Genomic DNA, 10,011 nt, shown 5'->3' with positions numbered 1-10,011 from the left:
TCAGTTTCCTCACTTGTGTTGCATTGCTCATTATCCTTGCCTACAACCATCTTGATTTTGAATGCCCCATGACAAGTGGGCCTGAGAAAGAGCTTCTCTTTTAAATTTTTATGCTCAGAACAGAAAAATGCTTCTTCTGTGTTACGAGGATTTGGGGTCTTTGTTAACAGAGAACAACTCTGTTCGTAGTGACGTTGTCGTGCTTTTTTGCTTTTTTGCTTTTTTTCTCAGAAATTGTTGTTCAGGCTGGCTTCATTCCTTGTCTTGTGAACTTTGGTGATGATGGAAAAGACTGGAGTAAGGCCTCAGGGGGCAAAGTATGACATCAAGCAGTGTATATAAAAGTTGGTCAAAGTGCAGAGTACATCGGCAAGTACTGCATGTGGAAAGAACTATGGACTTAACACGAGATAGCAGGGAACTTGTACGATGTTCTATACAGGCTGACAGTCAATCAGCATCTTTTTCTCCATAGAATTCATTTTGTATACACATCCTCAATTCCAATTCTCGTCTTGAAAAGAGGACCATTTTCCAGACAGTGATTTCCTCCCATAACTCGTCTCCCGGTGTCTGTGCGTGTTTTTAACAGGCAGACCCATGGGGCTACAGTCTAGCAAGCCTTGCAACTTGTGCCTACAAAGTAAGGACGAATGTAGACCGGCTGGTGTCTGCTCATGTGTGTGTGACAACTGGAGATATTACTCTGACCGCTGCTGTGACATCTGCTGCCAGATGTGTGTGGACGTGTGCTCTGGCTTGTGTTCAGGAGACTGCAACTACACCTTCTGTGCTTTCTGCCTCCGCCTGGCACCGAACTGTGTCTCACTTTTGACCACCCAGCAAACTGAAACATCAGAGGGACAATGTAAGTCTCTTATTCATAATGCAACCATTATACCGTGATCTTCGGCTAACCTAAATTGACCCTGCATGTTTTAATCTGTTTTAGAGGCTATGATGAATCCAAAACAGCATGCCAAGTGAACATGTGACAGACATGTGACCAAACCCAAAATATACCTTGATTTTAAGAGCCCGTAACTATAGGTAAATTAAATTTAGCTTTGGCATTTTTGTTTTGTCAGCTCCAGAGTCTTGACATATGCTGTGGGATTTTAATGCAACTAGGTCCATTGTTTCATCAAAGACAGGATTAATGCCAATTTCAGCTGCACTGTAACTAAATTAGGAGATATTTCATTTGAGCTATTTAATCCACATTGACCTCTAAAATTTCTGCCAAGCGCACTATGGAATAGATCCAGCCATTTGTATTGTTTGCTTCCAAGTGCATTTCAGTGATAGTGTAAGTGCATTTCAGTGATAGTGTAAGTGCATTTCAGTGGCGAAGAGCTCTTTGATCCCAAGACATGTCAACAATAACAGAAGTCTCAATGCATTTAACTACAAACAGTAATCGCTCTCTAACTAAAAGGGTCAACACAGGCCTGTGTATGTAAATCGTCTAAAGATAACTTGAGTTGACCTGTCAGTGTTAAATCTAAGTTTCAACAAACATGACCTTAATCCCCTCTATCACATTGCCAGGCTACGGTTTTTTCTTATGTTAAATAGGTTTTGTTCTGATGTTGTGCCTGTCACTGGGTTTTTCTGGGTTTTGAATAACCAGTGTAGTGCTCCTTCACTCTGTGCGCGCTGATATGGTGACAAAAGAACAGCACTGTGCTGAGATGTATGAGGAGCATTGTGAGAGAAGAAAACTGTTCATTTTCTGAGTGCAGTATTTAGAAGAGAGTAAGTCCAGAAACTGAGCTACCAGCATAGAGGAAGAGCACTTAAGTTCAGGGGTGGTAAAGGTCTTGACCATTAGAGTACCATAGAGAAAGAGAATAAGCATCTCTCCAGATTTCTGAAAGTGATGATTTAGTCTAGTGTTTTGTGTTAATTGAGATCAATTTTCCAAGTGAAAAGGAAAGGCGTTTTTGTGATGGGGACCCTGAGGTCAGTAGGACAGAGTGGATGAGGAGCAGCAGAGCAGACAGATCCAGGGCGTGACCATCTATTGTGTGTGGGGGAAGTAGACATGTTTGGTGTGTCATGTGGTGTTAAGTGAATAAGCTACAGTCCCAAAAGCCAGATGTTTTAAAAGTGTGCTTGACTGCTGAAGCCAACAAGCATCAAAGGGTTTGTTTATTCATCTATTGGTGTATTAACAGGGACACTGTCATGGCTTTGGTTTTGAGTGTTGTTATTTCCTGTTTAATGTTCACAAACTCCTCTTGAGTCTTGGTGCACTCCTCTCCCTATTTCTGTGTTTTCTTGTTGTCTTCATTGGATTATGTTTTTCCTTAAGTCTTTTCTTCATTTATTTTTTTTCCTCCTCTTTTATATTTATTTGATTAACTGTGATGAATTGTTGTGTGTGGACCATGTTGGTGTTTTGAATAGGCGAACAAATGCTATATATATAGCCCTAGTTTAGTCTAGTGCCACTTGCATATTGTGACTGAAAAGAACGTTTGAACACACCGCCTAGAGGCCTGGGGTCATAGTGCAATTAGACTCTGCCCATGTTTTCACTGACTTACCAGTTTATTAGGAACACCTGTGCAATCTGCAGCAATTCTGTGCAACAACAGCAACACTAATTGGATTTCTCTTTCCCCTTCCTCTTCCTCCTCGCAAATCAAAAAGGACCAAAGAGTGATTCATAAAGGTTGTTGACAAAGGCTTCTTCAACTTACAAACAATAAGCATCTGGCAGCATGAAATTCCATAGAGCTATTTGACCCCCTCCATAACCTACAGACGACAGCAGTCAGTGGAATGATATCTCTCCTTTGCATCAGATTGATTGACAGGAATGTATTGAAGAGAGTCTGACTGCTTCCTTCCACAGCGACTGTGGAGCCACACTTTGGACTGCTGTCTAATGAAGATGAGGCTGAGAAGCACAGAGACTTTGACAGCGGGTGTAAAAAGAGCTGCAGTGTGTGAGTGACTTGTAAGTTCATGAAATCTTTTGTGTTAGAAGACAAATAATGTATTTATATCTAATTGTTTTGTACTTTAAAATATAACGTGAATATTTGAATTCAGTCAAAACATAATGTAGAAACATGATTTGCTGATGGACTACCAGAGTAGTATTTGTGTGTTTTTGTGTTTTCAGAACAATGGCCTTCACAATAAGCTCAAGCTAATCACCGCTATCATAGCTGAACAAAGGCTCTCTGAACAAAACAAGCTTTGCATCTCTTGGGTAACACCAATGTGATGGCAGAGACTGTATACTACTTAACACTCATGTCACCACATTTCCAGCCCCATGCTGCACCTCATTTCATGCGGATGGATTTATTTTCTGTGTAACTGGGTGTTTTGGTTACAAGAAAAGGATAACTACTTCATCCATATTTTTCAGCACAGGACAGAGACAAACAGGATCCCCTCACACCAGCCAAGCCAAAGTGTTGCAATTTTCACATGTGGAAAATTAAACTACAATGTGGAAATAGCCTCATCCTGGCACACAAATGCACTACTTCAAAGCAGTCGTAAGATTGTTTTGCACTTTGAGGCAAACAAAAATACAATTTGGTTGCACACAGTGTACAATCTGATATCTCCTTGTAAGATAAGGGAGCCTGAGGACACAAGGTGCAATTTGCTTCCACTGAATTAGACCTTTTTATTATCCTCCATGAAATTGCTAGTTTATGGGAATTTAAATGATTGAGTGAGACATGTCCCAGAATCGAAAGCTAAGAATAAGGTCTCACGAGGAAAATCTATCAACAGAGTGCGATGGGCTGTGTTGTGTCCCCAACTGTACTGATCTCTGCTCCTGTTTTTCTCCTCCTCCTTGTCCCTCTTGACTCTGCAGTGCATTTAGTCTAACTCAAATTCGTTTCCCTCTCAAACTCCGAGGATATGCCGTGTGGCCTAGTTTACTCCTTGAACTGACCTTATCATCATCCTGAAAAGTTTTGCGTGTCTATATTTATAACATCTGCAGTAAATCCTGGGAGTCCAAAACAATTTGTATAGACTTTACTCACCTTGATTGAGCAATTGTCTCTGACTGTGATTTCATGGTGTATATTTTTGTTCTTGCTTATTTGCTTTAAATATCTAGGGAGTAGAGGACTAAAATGTTGAAGTCTTGATTTAATATCAGAAGTCCAGTAGGAGCTCTGATGGGAACTGAAATATTGTTCACAAATTTTGCATTGAGATCAATAAAGATTGGGTACTACTGCAGCAAACCTGGAATATTTTGTGTCAAAAGTATTTTGTGAATGTGTCTTATACTGTATTTATCCTTTTTTGTTAACACTGGGTTGAGTCGTCATCTTGTACAGTGTGGACTTGTGCACCATATCTTTAAATCCCGCGTCTCAGGGGGCCTGTCTTGAAAGATGTGTTCAGTTACAACCAGCAGAATGTTGGCACACATCATGCTAAGATAGAAAGTCAGCGCGAGGCCCCAAATAACTGGGGATCTGCCTCAAAAAAGTGTAGTGGGAAGAACACAATTTGATCTCTTGTGAGGATTTTTCCCCACCTTTGCTGTCTTTCATCTTCTTCCCTTTTTTTTTCTGTCTTTGTGGCTGAGTGCATTTCTCTCACCTCGCTCGCTGTCTGTGTTCTCTTCACATGAATTGCATTGCTTTTAGTGAATGTCTCCTGGTTAGGTGTGGAGAAAGGTATTGTGTGCTCCTGTCAGTCAACTAGATTACAGCTCTAGAGGATCCTTATTGCTCACCCTCCAAAAATAAGAAGATGGCTCCTAACTTTGTCGGCCAGATATATCTGAAGGTGTTTTCTTTGTTTTTTTTCTCATTTTAGGGGGTTGGTAGTACAAAAAACTCAACATGAGAGATAGAATTGGTAGACTAAATCTGAACATGATTCAACAAAGCTGCTATCAACGAATCCTAACATACTTTGTAACCCTGTATTTGCAAACATTGCCTGATCTGAAAAGCTCAAGACAACCAAACAGGCACGTCATTCAAACCTTCAGTTCCTTTTCATTTTATTTGTTTTGCAGCTCTCAAATTATATTTTTTCTTCAACAAGAGTTCTCTGTTCAACACGCCCACTGAGCTTTCAGCAGATTAGAAGTGATCATGTGAGGTGTACAGTAGCTTTGCTCGGTCATTGGCACTATGGACACACCACGCTTATTGCATGGAAAGTGATTTCAGCTGGCAAAGAGTTTATTACTACTCATGAGGTCAAATCAATTCTTCTGGTCAACACAAAGTTCAGTCTAAAGAAACAGCATGAAGCCCCTTGAATGGCCTTCCTGTTTTCATTCATGATCTTTTAGTGCAAGTCTGGACTTGCGACTTTGAGCATTAGAAATTCTCTGGAGCACAGCTTCACCTCGTACATTCTATCTATTATGATATGAAGCAAGTAGTGGCTTTAAAAGTAAAAAAAATAAAAAAATAAATAAAGGACAACGGTGTGTGTCCAATCTCAGTTGTGAGAGTGTGGAGGTGGGGTGGTGTATGGTCCCTCTCTTTTTGCCCTCCTGCTGCGCGTCAGGTTTTGAGATTCTGGAGATGTGCAGGTGAGACCTGCTGGATGGGCAGGCACAGCTAGGAGGGCTGCAGTTTGGGGAGGTGGGGGGTCAATTAGTTTTTTTTGTTATATATAGGAATTGGATTTTATTTTTGTCCACTCTGAGACCTCCATCTTATCCTGCAACACAGTCCTCCCACTCAATTTCCATCTCACCATGAAAAAAGTGGGGCGATATAAAGATGTGAGCTAGAGATGGAGAAGAGTCAGAGATGGGGAAAAAGGAGGGCAAGGGAATGGCAAAAGATACAGGCAGCGAGATATAGGGGAGAGAGTGAGATGGAGGGCGGACAAGGTGGCAGCACACAGATTTCAGTCTTTCCAGTGCACAGCTGCAAATGTCTTGACCAGATTTCTTACGATAGCTTTTACTCATGTGGAGAAACAAACTATGTAGCTATCACACTCCAGTAAATTATTTACTTTGAGCTGTTTTCTTTTTGTATCAAAATATACACTGCTAAAAAGTAATGCATAAGAAACCAGCAGTTTAAAAATTGGTATACAGGTTGTTTGAGAAACAAAAATATAATAATCAGTTAAACAGTATTACAGCTTTAGAGATCGTGTATCTAATGTGTCTTTGGCCACTTAGTATTCGAAACATGGGTGTAATGAAACAAAGCCAGCCCTCCCCACTCTCCCCTCAGGTGGAGAGACGGAGACACTCATTTGTACATATAAATAGTGACAGACATATTGCTCATCTTGGATGCATTACACGTTGTGATTTGATAACAGGGTGGTCAAACAAAAATCTCTGCACTTCAAAAGCATTCCAGATCCTCTCTTTGTAGAATCTACAATAGAGAGTATTTAACAGATTCACCAGCATGCACAAAAAAGAGGGGGGGATTCATTAGCTAAAAGTAAAGAGAGAAATCAATGAATAGAAAAAAGCTTTAATAGCGACAGTGGGATGGGTTGTGTTCGGTTGGTTTGTATTCATAATGTATAGGTTGACAGCCCATTAGATAGCATTAAAAGGAAATCAGATTCTGGCCTTCCTCCAAGGCCATTAGCCAGTGGGGTCAGCCTGAAGACAAACTGGTAATTGACCAATAGATTCAGGTAAATTGCAGGTAAATTGTTGGTCCCTGGGAGGAACAATTATTTTGTTAATTGCATTTTTAACAGTGGATGAGAGGATTTTGGATTACAGGTGCGTAATGGCAATGGCCGCAGTCCTATTCCTTCCAGTTCTGTAAACACATGTCCTCGCAGCTCAAATGCAAACATCACAGTAATGCAGACACACCATATTATAGTGCATTCTGAGATGTTGTATTGGAGGAAATAGAGAGCCTAGAAAGATGTGAATAGAAATATAAAGACTTGGGTTTGGAAAGCATTTGTAAGATAGAGAATGGACTGTTATATGTTCTGCATCAACGAAGGGTCAGGGTTTGTTCAAGTAGACATACACTGAAGTGCACTGAATACAAACAAAACCTCAGGAGCCCACTGTCACTCACATTAATGGACACTAACAATAGTAAGGTCAGTGGTTTTGTGTGTGTGTGTGTGTGAGAGAGAGAGCGGACGGAGTCTTGTTAGTGGCTGCTACTGGCCTGCAAGTGTGAATTGATAAGCATGCTTGACTATGGTGTGGTTAAGCTTTTGTAAATTATTTGTTGATAAAGAGCCTTTTTTAATCTATTGATGCAGACACATGGTTCAGTAATATTGTTAATACCAGTGTGTGTTTAAACTAATATGTGGGTGTAGTGATTAATTCACCATTTCTGCTGAGTCTTTACCGGAGTAGAAAATCAAAACGACTCTAATTGTATCTCAACAAACATGTCAATAAATGAAGTACAGTCTACAGAAGCTTCTATAGATATGTAAAGTACCTCTTTCACATAAACCATAATGCAGTATAAAGTGCTGTAATCATCAGTGACAGTTTTTTAGACACTGTAAAAAATAGTGGGGATTCGTGGAGAAGCTTTCACTTACAATACTGTAGCTTTCTTTCAGTCCGTGAAGGACAGTTAGTATGCCGAACACATCCACTAACAGCTGCCGACAATGGTTGTTCACAACACGTGCCAGTCATGTTACAGAGACTAAGTGAATTTCAGGCGTGGTGCCACAGGACTGAGTAGGAACTTGATCTCACAATAATGTGCAGGCTTGAATTTGATCAAAGCAAGAGAACCCAGGCGGCAGCTAAACAATTACCGTGGGGAAATCGGATCTGCACTCCAGAAGCTTCCACCTACCTGACCCCTCTGCAGACAGACCCTCCTGGTCAAACATGGAGCAGCAGCCTGGTTGATGGGGAGGAGGAGGAGGATGAGGAGGAGGGGGGTGGGAATGTGGACGCAGACCCCTTACCCTGTAGGTATGACTTTCGACAGTGGAAGAGACCTGCTGCTCAGTTACAGTGATGAACGACTTTGCCTTCCCTCTGATAATTGCTCACTCAGGGGCAGAGAGAGGTCCATTAATCAAAATGAGGTGAGGTGCTGTAGGACTCCTCCACCTATGGCAGACTCCAGCATGCCTCAACAGTCCTGGGGCAAACCCGGAGGCATCGGCTTCAAAGGAATCTGGCTGGTCAGGACTCTGTCATTCTGCGATGACAGTCAATGCCACCACCTGACGGTCTGCAATCTAACCTGCTGAACAGAGCAGACACAGGTGGGAGAGGGGAGGGGTCTTCATTAAGTGACAAAAAGTAATAGCCCCTCAGCCTAAACTTGCACAATGTGCCTATGAGATTGTCACACAGACTTTGTGGGCATGTCTGAGAGTGAGATAAGGGGAGAGAGACAGATAAATGTGAGACAAAGACAGACTGAGAGAAGAAGAAGTGGGAGAGCCGTCTCCCTCCTGCTGTGACAAATTGAGGAAATACAGTGAGAGTAAAGGTTTGCGATTGATTCTTGCAATAATGGATCATCTGGGATGTCTGTTTGTGGGTGGTGACAAAGTATTCATGTTTTATATAAACAAAGGAGCGGATGCAGCCAGATCACTTTGTCAAATCCATTAGATCAAGGTAATGTAATCTTGTTAGAGGACGATTCGGCTCCTTAAGTTAGAGTGACAGGAAATCTCAATCAAGGTCACAGTCTCATCTGTTTTGTGGTACTTCAGTGCTGTGATTTAACTGTTTGTGCAAGTAGAAAACAATATGCACAGATGCATAGACAAGCTTTGCTGTCTTTGTTTACATCTCCTTCTGTTATACTTTGATTTACAGTATGTGGGCGTTGAATGCTAGAATGCAAATTTTGTATTAACATTAGTTCTGCCATCATTCTACTTTATGCTGTTTTAATGCCAGACAAACTTTTCAGACTTATTTCTTCATGTGGGTTAGTTATTGTAGCAACTCTTCAATGCAGGTTAGTGTCTCCTGTAAAAACAGATATTCAAAATATCCCAGTCAGTTCTTTTATTGTTCTTAGATATTGACCAGTTCATAGGACGTGTGAGCCTGTTTTGCAAACGTGTTGCAAATGTGTTTTTGTTATTATTAATTTCAGTACACATCCCTTGGGACACATTTGAACTTCTGACTCCGAGGCTGTATATCTCCTTATGATATTGAAGATTGTCATGAGAAGCAACAGCTCAGGAAATCTTGTTGTTGTGCTCAAGCACATTTCTATTTTATCAGTGGACCATGGTTTCCAGATTTTATTTATGCAATATACAAAGCACTATAATCCTTGACCTAGACCTTGCATTTTTACCAACAATAAAACCATGATGCATCAAAAAAAGCAATTGTATTCTGGCCATTGTAGAAACACACATAGCTGTAAATTATTTTTTCAATTACTTAAGTTCAGTGGATGTAACAAAATTAATAAACTTTTCTAGAAGGTCAAAATCCTAATTAATGTCATTAAGCTCGAGATGACGAAAGTAAAATGGCTTTTTAATGAAGAATAATTCTATTTATTTCCCTGAAAGTCATTTTGACCCTGCTCATTGGAACTGTTGGGAATGTGTCATACACACTAAAAGATTACTGAGCAAAAAAGAAAAAAAAACACATTTTCTAACAATTTGTGGTCATTTGCATGATCCATTTCTAATATTTACAGTCAATACTTTTCAAATAACAATGCATCAAATGACAATGTGAAAAGGTTCGCTCATAGTGATGAACCTAGAGAATTATCACCTGAATCGGCAGCTCCTCTCAGCTTTATGTAGCTTTACAGCAATTTTCAGCACACTGTTCAGCTGTCTGGCTGCAACTTTATTGTTCTCCAAATAAGCTCTGATACACCCATTGTACGCTGCCAGCACCAAATGGCAGACAGACAAAGTTAGTGACTATCAGGTGAACACAGTTAGCAGCTAAGGAGTCAGATATTTACCTCAGTAGTTTGTAAGAACAAAAACAAAGCTGAAAGAGAGTGAATTTTGAACTGACATTAGTGATGATATGCAGGGGCGGATTAGCCATCAGGCAATTCTGGCAAA

The 10,011-nt window shown here is 40.6% G+C and overlaps 1 long non-coding RNA gene across 1 annotated transcript; it reads left to right on the top strand.

Moving 5' to 3' along the window:
- The first annotated feature begins 2,688 nt into the window (after positions 1-2,688).
- LOC123964364 lies at positions 2,689-4,232 on the top strand. Its single transcript, XR_006823423.1, has 2 exons — positions 2,689-2,968; positions 3,137-4,232. It is a non-coding gene; the product is annotated as an uncharacterized LOC123964364 (long non-coding RNA).
- Positions 4,233-10,011: the final 5,779 nt, after the last annotated feature.

Source organism: Micropterus dolomieu, linkage group LG02, assembly GCF_021292245.1.
Source record: "Micropterus dolomieu isolate WLL.071019.BEF.003 ecotype Adirondacks linkage group LG02, ASM2129224v1, whole genome shotgun sequence".
Taxonomy (NCBI): domain Eukaryota; kingdom Metazoa; phylum Chordata; class Actinopteri; order Centrarchiformes; family Centrarchidae; genus Micropterus; species Micropterus dolomieu.
This window is presented reverse-complemented; position numbering and strand designations above follow the sequence as displayed.